Source organism: Typopeltis vanoorti, chromosome 17, assembly GCF_054136105.1.
Source record: "Typopeltis vanoorti isolate ZY-2024b chromosome 17, IOZ_Tvanoo_1.0, whole genome shotgun sequence".
NCBI classification, from domain to species: Eukaryota; Metazoa; Arthropoda; class Arachnida; order Uropygi; family Thelyphonidae; genus Typopeltis; species Typopeltis vanoorti.
The window spans coordinates 9,323,566-9,336,131 of record NC_143565.1 but is presented as its reverse complement, the minus strand read 5'-3'; the positions used below and the strand labels follow the sequence as shown (position 1 = coordinate 9,336,131).

Sequence of the window (12,566 nt, the reverse complement as noted above, 5' to 3'; positions counted from 1 at the left end):
AAAGTGATTATTTTGGTTTATATTAAACTCAAGTTTTTTTTCTGTAACTCTGTACTTGTTTCCATAATTTTTACAATGCATGACCTTACATTTATTAACATTGAAATGACAGCCATTTTCACATGTCCTCAATTCCAGTCTATTCAAATGATTCTGCAAGTACTGCATATCAGCAGCACTCCTGATTACCCTACCTATTTTTGCATTATCAGCAAATAGCTATATGTTGCATGTCAAATCCTTCCCAATGTCATTCATGTACAGATTGAATAACAATGGACCAAGGACTGATCCTTGAAGCATACCACTGGTTACCTTGAATCTTGCAGATTCATCCCCACCCCATATATCAGTAAGTATTTTATATTTAGTTCAATAATATTTGTTTGAAATGAAATTCGAATACCTTGTTAGTACAAGTTATATCAGGATGTAACTGGTCTGGTTGTCTGAGTGGCTAGCCTACCTTCTCCCCAACCAACATGTCACAGGTTCGAATCCCACCATGGGGATGAGCGTTTGTGATTGTCTTTAGGTGGGAGATGAATTTCATCACCTGGTGTAAGACCACTGCCCCACTTCATGTTTGGTCTTGAGAACAGGGGTTACCAATTCAAAATGCTATTTTGAATTCGAAGGTAAATTATATAAACAGGTCAAAGGATTGCTCCCTCTCTCATATATTAGCCAACATTTTTTTCGAGGATTTTGAACAAAAGGCAATCTCCTCTTTTAGTTTAAAACCAAGAATTTGGCTTAGATATGTGGACGATATATTCCTCATATGGGAGCATGGTATTGAGAATCTTCACAGGTTTCTCAACCATTTAAACAACCTCCATCAGGATATAAAATTGACCATGGAGATTGAAGAAAATAGTTCCCTCTGTTTCCTTGATGTTAAACTCACCAAAATGTCTGAATCAATAAAAGTCTCTATATTTAGAAAGCCAACACACATGGACAGATATTTGCATGCGTCCTCACATTACCATCCAGTGCAAAAGTTGGGTATTATATCAACTCTTGTGAATCATGCAAGATCTGTACTGTCAGATGAAGAAGAACTAAAAAAAGAACTACAACATCTTAAATGGACCTTTAAAAGCAATGGCTACTACTCTTTAAAAATTATCAACAAGCAATTATCCCACCGTCAACGTAGAGACACAGAACGACTCCAAAGGTTATATCTCCTTGCCATATATCAGCACACTATCCAAAAAACTGAGTAGAATCTTAAAGAAGTTCAACATACAAATGTGCTTCTCGACTCTTCCAAAAATAAGATCAAGTTTCAGCAACTATAAACAATCTCACAACCTTCTACAATTTCCAGGTGTATACAAAGTCACATGTGAGTGCGGAAAACCTTATTATGGCCAAACAGAGAAATCTATTCTCCTACGTCTCGAGGAACACCAGAGAGACATTTCTTATAAGAGAACCAGAGCAACTGCCCTGTCAGGCCATGTCCTGTTTTCAATAAACACGAACAACGAAAGCCGCCAACATGAAGTAAATTGGACAACAACTTCAAACCTACACATTTTCCATGATGAGGTAGAACGCCGCATTGTAGAGTCAAAAGAAATCACCTTGGATCCTCTTCATATAAACAATAATCCCAGCTATAATTTGCCTGACTCTTTCAGCTCTACTATCAGATACTGGAGATCACGTGGTTCCACACATGCACAAGCGTACAACAATAGAACTTTAACACGGACTATAGCACAAGTTCATAATAACTGTAATTTACATTCGAATATCATAACTTTATAATTGTATAGCTTTAGGGTGTCTCAATGTTTTTTTCAGTGTCTTTTAATATCTTTCTATGTTCTTAACGCCTGATGAAGTCAATCTCGACGAAACGTTGCGTTTTCAAATAAATCTCAATTTGTTATAATTCTCAGGTTTTTAGTCAGTTTATATTAAAAATGAACATATCCCACCCCCGAGTTAATAGTAGTAGTCATATATATAAATATATATATATATATAATTGATAAAAAATCAAAAAAAATCTTAGCTCACCATGGTAAAGATGTACTATAGGTTTATAAATAACCTTTTGTGGATGGGAAACACATTAAAAAAATAAAAAAACACACCATTCATCTTTTATATGCTGCTTTTAAATGTTACAGAAGTTTCATGGACAAACATTGGTGAGAACTAGGATACAGAAATGGGTTGATAGCAGTATTCTATGTGGTTGTCAGCATGGGTTTGTTAAAGGGAGATCATGTTTTACTAACTAACTTTTGTACTATCAAAAGGTGACAAATACCTTGGACAGGGAAGATGCATATACAGTGGTGTACTTGGATTTGCAAAAGCTTTTGATAGACTGCCATACGGCAAGCTGTTAAATAATCTCATAGACAGGCTTATACATTGGTTATGCATTGCTAAATCACTTAAGGAATTGACAACGTGGATACAAATATAAATTAAATTACACTTTGAATAAATATTTCCGATATATTGGCAACGTCATGTTGCCATCTTCAAAAGGAACTTACAAAAAAGGCTCATGCATGTAGGCACTACAACACAGTAACTGAGAAAGAAGTGATGAAGCTATTGTTCTCCTAAAAAGTCCTGATGGTGTCCCCTAGTGGGCTAAGTAGGTGTTCTTGGCCGTTGGGCTGAAGGTCTGCTGATGTAAGCCTCCCAAATTTGGGACAGTCTCATACAACCAAATTTGTTTAGGTTTGGAAAGTTTCTTAGGGCTGAGGCTGATTCCATAAATAGTCAATTTTATATTCATTTAATTTATATTTGTATCTACTTTGTCAATTCCTTAAGTGATTTAGTAATGTTAAATAATCTGAAATGGATGGGACTGGATAACAGACTTCTGAGTTAGATTGGTCACTGGCTGTCAAATAGGTATCAGAAAGTTGTTGTTATTGGGGATGCAGTGTCCCGAAAGAGAAATGCCACTAGCAGTGTGTCACAGGAGTTAGTTTTGGGACGTTGTTGTTCAATTTGTATATGAATGAAAATTAGATGGATTTAACTGGTGATATGCAGTTGTTTGCAGATGATGCAAAACTGTAGAGAGCAATCCAGAGTCAAGCAGATGGTCTTACAGGAAGACTTGAATGGATTGCATGAATGAGCAGGTAAGTGGAACTATCAGTTCAATATTACAAAGTTGAAGGTTTTGATATTTGGTAAGCAACAATGGTCAGTGGTCTTTGGAATGGGAGTATGAGGACAGATTAAGAGAATGTAAATTGCAAAGTCTCATGAATAGGAGGAGGCAGAGGGATATGATCGAGACATAAGTTAGTCAGGAGTTGTTATCAAGTTGGCATGGTCTACCTCTCTCATTCATAGAAATGGGAGAGGCAGGGATACAAGAACAAGAGGCCATCCCTAGAAACTATATAAGGAGGGTGGGGAACAGAGAAATGAGGAGCAGATTCTTTGCATGGAGAGTAGCTGGTGAGTGGAATGCATTGCTTAAACATGTTATGAATATAGACACATTGAATCAGTTTAACCCTTTGATTGTTACAAACATGCTGAGTGCGTTTGTTGGTATTGTTTCTTATTAATGCTCTGAGCACGTTTTTTTTTTTTTTTATAACTACACAAGATGCATTTATGATTTAGTTTTTTTGCTTACATATAGATGCTGATAGTTCCCTGTGAGAAAAGAAATTTGTTTACTTTGCTAGAAACGAAAGTATATTAAAGGACACATGTAGTGTAAAAAAATGGCTTTGACATTGGGTTTGCTGAAGTGTAAAACATCTGCCGTATTATTTGCAAGAGATTCTAATAGTGAATCAGATGAAGAATATGTTAAAAAATTATTTTCAGATGTAAGTGATGACAGTGATGTGGATGTCTCTTTGGAGAGTTCTGATAGTGACAAGGACAGGTGTGGTTTGTCCCAAGCTTGGAGAGAGCACCATATACTGGCTGAATCGTGTGTTCATGTCATCCTCACTTTTCTTTTATGGGAACGTCTGGTATTTATCAAGATATCCCCTTAAGTAATTGCTTATTGGAGCTGTTTGAATTATATTTTGATGAAGATATAATGAACATTTTAGTCGAGGAAATGAACAGAAAAGCTATGTGCAGTTCTTTGTTGCTACAACCGTCAAACATTTTTCTCATTTGTGTTGGAAAGACACAGACAGCAGTGAACTGAAGGTGTTTTTTGCATTATTACTGCTTCGAGGGATAGTTCAGAAATGTGAAGTAAAATGGTATTGGTCTCTAAAAAGGATGATTGAAACACCATTTTTTTCAGAAGTGATGTCTGACTAAATGTATTCGTTGATAATGAAATTTTTACACTTTGCCAACAAGGATTCTGATTATCCCAATCCAAAACTTTAAAAAAAAAAAAAAAAAAAAAAGGCTTTTTTTTGGGATTCTCTCAAAAAGAAGTTCCAGGGAGTTTATATACCAGAACAAGATATTTGTGTTGATGAAAGTCTTATTTTATGCAAGGGCCAACTTGGTTGAAAACAGTACACGCTGCTCAAGTGATCTCATTTCAGTTTGAAATGCATTGAACTTTATGAATGATCTAGTGACTATGTATATGAACTGATAATTTATACAGATAAAGACACTCAGGTATGCAGTTTACTGCCTAATGGTGCTTTTGGTACACGGATTGTTACCTTAGTATCTTTGCTGCTGAATAAGGAGTATTACATTACCTTAGATAATTATTTCAACAGTTCCCTGAGTTCACAGCTTACTTAGTCACCAAGAAAACTGATGTTTATGAGACCGCTAAGATGACCCAAAAAGAAATGCCTGAAGACCTCAAATTGAAGACATTGAAGAAGGAGAAACTTGTGTCTTTCAGCATGGGAAGATCATTTCCTTGAAATGGAAAGACAAGAAAGATGTCACTATGCTGAGCATTATCCATGGGAATGAAATGGAGGATGCAGAGGCAAGGAAAGGAACAGTGAAAAAACCAATTGTGGTATTACACAACCAAACGTTTAGACCAAATGTTTTCATATTATCCTGCTACCTGGAACAAACAGATACTATATAACAATATTCAGACTCCTTTTACATATCTCTATGTACGATGCTTTGTACTACATACAAAGTTAAGTGGTAAGCTTGATCACATAGCTTTTAGGTGGATCTCATACACAAGATCATTGAAACATACCACACTGTGAGGGCTAAGAAGAAGAAAGGCAAAAGACAAGCTAAAGGAGGAAAACCAATCAAACTGACAGGAAGACACTTTCCAGAATATATACCCTTTACTGCAAATCAAGCAGAGCCAAGAAGAAAACGTGCCGTTTGTTGCATAAGATAAGTTTTTAGGAAAGAAGATTTGCAAAGAAACATGTATGTGGTGCCCTGATTGCCAGATAGGGGTTATGTGCTTCATGATGCTTCAAAATAGACCATACTATTCGTAACTTCCGAAGAAATGTCACTGTATGTAGGATATTATAGTTATTGTTGCATGTATAAAAATCATTTATTAGCTAAATATTCTTTTTGAGTAAGTTATTGTCAGATTTTGTATAAAAATTTTAAATAAATACTATAAGTAAAGTGGATATTAGATCCAGCATTATTTCATTACACCTCTCCAACACTTTGAGTTTCTTAGTACTGAACGAGAGTTTTTGCTCTCTTAAAGATTCTGCCTGGTCTCCTAGGAGAACCAATTATTTTGAAACAGCTGCCAGGGCAGTGAAACCTTATCAAAATGGACCAGTAGGAGATGAATATATGGATGCTTGGGCAGAGATCATGTTTTCCTATAAGATCCGACTAAGGCAGTTCGTAAATGCCAGCAAGTGTATTCCCATAAGCTCTCTGGTCAAATTTCGTATGAAACTTTTATAGTTTCTGTATTCAGCTTTGAAATAATGCTGAATTTAATATCCACTTGATTTATATTATTTCATTATTTCAGCTTTGAAGTAATGCTGGATCTTATATATTTCAGTAAATAAATACTTTTTATACAAGGCCTGTGTAGCTCATTGGAAGTGATGCTTGCATCCTCTGCTCTAGGCCACCTGAAGGTTGACTTAAGTTCAAGTCTAGTCGCCAACTGGAGGAACTTTTTCTAAGCCTATCTTCGACTGGTTCTCAAGTTAGTAGATCTCTGGCATGGGCAAGTGGGTTTTTTCTTCTAAGCCTATGGAACTTTTTCTAAGCCTATCTTCGACTGGTTCTTGAGTTAGTAGATCTCTGGCATGGGCAAGTGGGTTTTTTTTCTTCTGGAAACTCAAGATAAACGACCATAGAACCCACGTTATTTTAGACAGCACTCTAATCTTAGATTAGGTACCAAGAGATAACAGCATTTGTTTGCCTGTCTTTTCATCTGTGCCACCTATAATCAGTGATAGCTATCTCTGATTGGCTACTGATGGAGATTGAACTGCCCACTCAGTCTTCAAAAGCTAGATAGGGTTTAAAGATTTTGTCTACTCCTTATAAGGAATAAAAGGTGTTATCTGATTTATTTTTTGATTTTTTACTTTTTATACCTAGTTAATCCCGTAGTCTTGAAATTCAAAAAAAAAAAAAAAAAAATCCAGCCTTGGGGTAAAAAGCTCATTCAACTATGCCTGTAAATCACCTGAAACTGGAACCTAACAGGTAGAGTTGAATGAGCTTTTTGTGTGTGTGATAGTGTGTACCTTCCATGATAAGTGTCTGACTCCATGGAGGTTAGATGTTAATAATAATAATATGTGAAGAAAGTGTTAGATGTCCATACATGAAATGAAGTCAGTGGTAGTATGGATATGCAGCTTTTTTTTTTTTTTATTATATTTAGTACCAGTACTTTTTAGGGGGATGGTATGCAACATTATGCTATAATGACACCTTTATTAACAGTGACATGTTATGTATGGATGGATGCAGTATTATTTTAATTTTTTACTTTTCCTGCTAGCAGAGAATGTGTATTGTCACCTATTGTTTTACAAAAAAACACTGTTTAATACCATAAGTGAACTGTGGGTAAGATAATCCAGAAACACTGCTCTAGAAACCAAATGTAACTATTGTCCATGCCAGTTATTAGCAGGTTGGTGGTTTCATGCTAGCAGTGAAATTCATCTACCACCTGACAAACATCTGTGCAGCTGTGGGATTTGAATCTATAGCACATTGGCTATAGATTCAAGAGTGGAATTGTTATCTACTCAGTCAACCAGGACACTTAATAAAATTATTGCACCTGATGATTGAATAGCAAAAGTCACCAACACCAGTATTCAAGTACTACATTTCAAATATATATATCCTTCTGTTATTGTTTGTAAGGATATTACTTTTTATCAGAACAGTGAACATACTCATACATCTCAGATCACGTATTCCAAATCTGAGGAGCTTGGTCCCTTTGCTGGAATCACACCTTCAGATTAGTACTCCATTCAGAAGTCTTTAATGCTGTCTTGATAGTGTTGAAGAATTCTGAATGGGGTAATAATCAAAAGAACTTAAAAATATTTTTTTCTTTCATGCTTACATGGTGGGTGGAAGGCCAAGGACTCGCTGGATAGATTATATCCAAAACCTTGGGTGGACATGTTTGAGAATCCCACCAGAACACCTGAGCTTGGTGGCAGAGGATCGTGACCATTGGAAGTTCCTCTTGCAGCTGTTGCCCCCACAACCCAATTAGGAAAGGTGGGCCTTGAAGATGTATGTATGTGTGTGTATGCTTACACGGTGATCAGAATACATTTTGAAAAATTATGGAGACAACTATTGTATTATAGAGTAAAACTTTAGTTTAATATAAACCAAAATCAACACTCGACATTTCGACCTTCATATCAACGTCATCCTCTGGAGCATACACAATATATACAGAGAAACAAGCTGCACTGCATTCTACATGGTTTGCTAAAGTTACTGACCAACCGTTACTACAATTATTGGCCTGACCTCTGGTGAAAAAAAAAAAAAAAACTTTTACTACATCAAAACTAGGGTCTTATTATTTTCATTATCTATTAGGTTACAAAACTAAGAGTTGGGCTGGAGAGCAACATGTTTGTGTGTGTGTGTGTGTGTATATATATATTTAAAAAAAAAAAAAAACACAATGTGATTATACATATAAATTTCAACCAATTGGTTGAAATTGGGAGCAAGTTCTGATTTTCACTCCCGTTCCCGGATACACTGGTCGCACGTCTTTCCTCAGGCAGAGTCTATCCTTCACGGTTTAGCGCAGACCGATACATACTGGCCAATATATACAAGCTAACTCATATCACCACCCATTGCAAAAATTTGGAGTCATTAACACCATTAAAAACAGAGCTATAACAATTTGCTCTAATCAACAAGCTCTTAAACAAAAATTAAAAATTATTAGCAACACATTTATAAATAATGGATATAACAAAAATACTATTAATAAAGTTCTTCATAAAACTTCATCAAAAAAGAATATAGATTACAGTAAAACCATAGCCATCTCATACATTAAAGGATTATCAGAAAAATCAATAGAATCCTACACCATTATAATCTCAATGCTACTTTTAAACCATCTATAAAATTTAAAAAACATATTCAACTCCTCTAAGAATCCTCCCTTCCCATTGGCACATCCTGGAGTTTATTGCATCTACTGCACCTGTAAGTTATCTTATATCGGTGAAACTGGATGTACAATTCCTATACATAAAAAAGAACACAAAAGACACATTAAATATAACAATTTTGGTGAAACAGGCCTCTCAGTACCCTACAACAAATTGATTGGAAAAGTACCTGCTCTTTATATCATACAAAAACCTGGTATGAAAGAAACTTTAAAGAAGCCTGTGAACTTTTGATTAACCACCCTAATCTCAACTATAATGGTGGCATAAAAATTCCAAGAATTTGGATGGCACATATTTAGCCCACTTAGTATCTAGCAGACTTTAGGAAACTGTTCCATACCAATTGGTTGAAATTTATATGTATAATCACATTTTTTTTTTTTTTTTTAATATACAGTCATACCCTGAAGTTATGTGGTAGGTGGGACCAACAAAAAGCGTGTAAGTCGAATTCGCATAACTAGGGATGTAATCTTGCATGTAATTTATATAAACAAACATACAAAATATTAGTTAATTGGGACCATAGGTTTACAAAAACACCTATATTTTTTAAGAAATATAATCATAATTGTAGTTTTTCGTACATAAAAAAAAGAAAGTTATTTCGATGTCAATGGTTTCATAAAATCTAATAGATTCGTCTGATGGCATAATGTCTTTTTCTTGTCAGGGAAAATTTCTTCATAGCAAGCCAATGATTTTTTTATTCCTTGCCTTGTGGCTACAGTTCGTTCCTCATTAGAATCTATGTCCAAGATAAAAAGCCAAACGGCTATTTTTTTCTGGCGAAGTCGATTAAATTAAGGTGATAAAAATCTCTTATTATTTTACAGCTAGTATGTGAAACTCTGAGATCGAAAACTATGATCTAAGAGTTTCATGCCAAAGAAGTGAGGGAGCTTGCTCCACCTTTGCTTCGAGTTGCCTTGGTGTTGTACTACCAGGTGTTCACTTACACTTGGATTCGCCGATAGTTCTTTGGCATGAAGCTCTTAGATCGTAGTTTTCGATCTCAGAGTTTCACATACTGGCTGTAAAATAATAAGGGATTTTTATCCCCTTAATTTAGAATCTATGTCCTCCAAAATCTGTACACCTTTCTTTTATGATTATTCTTACTGTGGATTTCTGTAGATCGAACTTCTTTGCTAGCTCACAAAGTTTCATTCCGCCTTCAAAATCCTTAATAATGTTGAGTTTTGTGTTTTGTTTCTAAAGGCAATGTTTTTCTTTTCTTGCTAGCTGTAGAAGAATTGGACTTGCTTCTTTTGGACGACATTATTATTTTTTATGTGATAAAATTTTTATCAGAACATGACATTAAACAATTGCAAGGTTTGTAGACCATAAAACTCGTGTATGAATGGAGACCACGTGAAACATGTCAGTGCTTGTTCACAGCTCGTGTGATGACACTGGCGAATGCGGCCGGCGCCAGAAAGATACAACTAGTGGTGAGGCGTGAAGCGGGACGGGAATACTTGCATATAAGAAACCGCGTAAGTCGGGGTATGACTGTGTATATATATATATATATATATATATATATATATATATATATATATATATTGCTCTCTCCAGCCCAACTCTTAGTTTTGTAACCTAATAGATAATGATAATAATAGGACTCTAGCTTTGATGTAATAAAGGTTTTTTTTTTTTTTCACCAGAGGTCAGGTTAATAATTGTAGTAATGGTTGGTCAGTAACTTTAGCAAACTATGCAGATTGTAGTGCAGCTTGTTTCTCTGTATATATTGTGTATGCTCCAGAGGATGACGTTGATATGAAAGTCGAAACGTCGAGTGTTGATTTTGGTTTATATTAAGCTAAAGTTTTACTCTATAACATGTTAGTTGTCTCCATAATTTTTCAAAATGTAACTTAAAAATATTATTTAGATTACTACCCCATTCAGAATTCAAGGCATATTCAAGGTTGATGAATATGTCCCGTTTGTATTCTTTGTTTCAAAGTCAGAAGGATTTTATAAATGCAAAAAGTAAAATATAAGTTCTTTGCCTCTATGGATGTCTGATGTTAATAATAATAATCTTGAATTGTACATATTTGGTCTGATGTATTAAAATAAAGAACTTTTATTGTTAAAAGACCAGAAGATAAATGATAAAATATACAAATGCCAACAAGTTTCCCTAGCCACTGTCTAGCATTTTCAAGGCTGAACTGGTGTGAAAACAAATGCATTAAGTTACATGTAAAACATACACTTTAGTAACTGTAAGACCGTTACATTTGATAATTCGTGTTTGATGGCGTGCATCTGTTCGAATGCTTCAGTCAGAATCCGGTACATAACCACGTGTTGTGTAGTTTTTTGCATATTGTAGTTCTGTTGAACTGAGAGAGATGATGAGATTTTTTCATATGTCTTTAAGAATAATACCTTGATTTCTATTTAAATTATTGCCTGTGCGTAGCACCACAGCTGCTTCTTTGAAAGTTCTGTGTCTGTAGTCATTCTTGATGTAAGGCATAGAACTGTTTTTCCAATCTATAACGTGATTTGATGTTGAGAAATGATAAGCTAAACCAGATGTGATGATTCTATTATGATTGACATCCCCACATGTTCCTTCTGTCTTATTTCAAAACTTCTAGAAGTCTGACCAATGTAAGAAAAGCCACACGTGCATGGAATTTCATATACTCCAGGACATTTGAAGAAAAGTACCTCATCTTTGGGTGATCTTAAGATTTGTCTGATCATGGTAGTTGGTTTAAAAATCACTCTGATGTTATGAGCTTTTAACATTCTCGCCAGTTTTATGGAAACTGAATTAATATATGGAATGACAGCTGTTGACACATATTGGGGCACCATAACACGTTGTTGGTGGTTGTCTTTAAATAGCAATTTGTTTAAATTATTAGAAGGGTATCCATTCAGAGATAGAGTGTCAGCTATTAGTGACAGTTCTCTCTGTACATCTGCTTCTTTTGAAATAGACCTTAAGGCTCTATTACGGAGCATGTGAATGATGCTGTGTTTTTGTGATCTATGATGGTTGGACGAATAATGGTCCAACCATCGTTTTAAATGGAGAGTTGGAAATTGTTATCGTCTTTCTTCACGAGGATGTCAAGAAAATGAAGTTCTTTGTTCTTCTTTAGTTCTATAGTGAATTTGATCTTATTGTGTAGTCAGTTGATTTTGTTCAGAAACACAAGCAGGTTTTCCATGGTATCCTTCCAGATGATAAACACGTCATCGACATATCTCCACCAAATTGACGGTTTTGGTAAAATGGTGGAAAGAATATCCTTTTCAAGTTTTTCCATGAAAAGGTCTGCACATGGTGGTGACAGGGGGCTACCCGTGGCTAGACCTTCCGATTGTTTGTATACAGTGTTGCTAAATTTCAAGAAATTTGATTTCAGGCAATGATGAAACAACTGTGTGATGTCTTGAGGGAAAAGATCTTTCAGAATGTTGACTACCTCTACGATCGGTACATTAGTGAATACATTAGTATTAAAATATCAGAAACGGACATTAGGGCTAGTCTTCATGTAGTGTCCTTATTCACTAATGTACCGATCGTAGAGGTAGTCAACATTCTGAAAGATCCTTTCCCCTCAAGACAACACACAGTTGTTTCATCATTGCCTGAAATCAAATTTCTTCAAATTTAACAACACTGTATGCAAACAATCAGAAGGTCTAGCCATGGGTAGCCCACTGTCACCACCATGTGCAGACCTTTTTATGGAAAAACTTGGAAAGGATATTCTTTCCACCATTTTACCAAAACCATCAATTTGGTGGAGATATGTCGATGACATGTTCATCATCTGGAAGGATACCATGGAAAACCTTCTCGTGTTTTTGAACAAAATCAACTCGCTACACAATAAGATCAAATTCACTATAGAACTAGAGAAGAACAAAGAACTTCCTTTTCTTGACATCCTCATGAAGAAAGAAGATAAC

General features: G+C 35.3%; 1 protein-coding gene across 1 annotated transcript in view; it reads left to right on the top strand.

Moving 5' to 3' along the window:
* LOC150097127 (18S rRNA aminocarboxypropyltransferase) overlaps nt 1-12,566 on the top strand; it is a 36,334-nt gene that overhangs the window by 7,299 nt on the left and 16,469 nt on the right. The gene's annotated exons all lie outside the window — the stretch shown is intronic.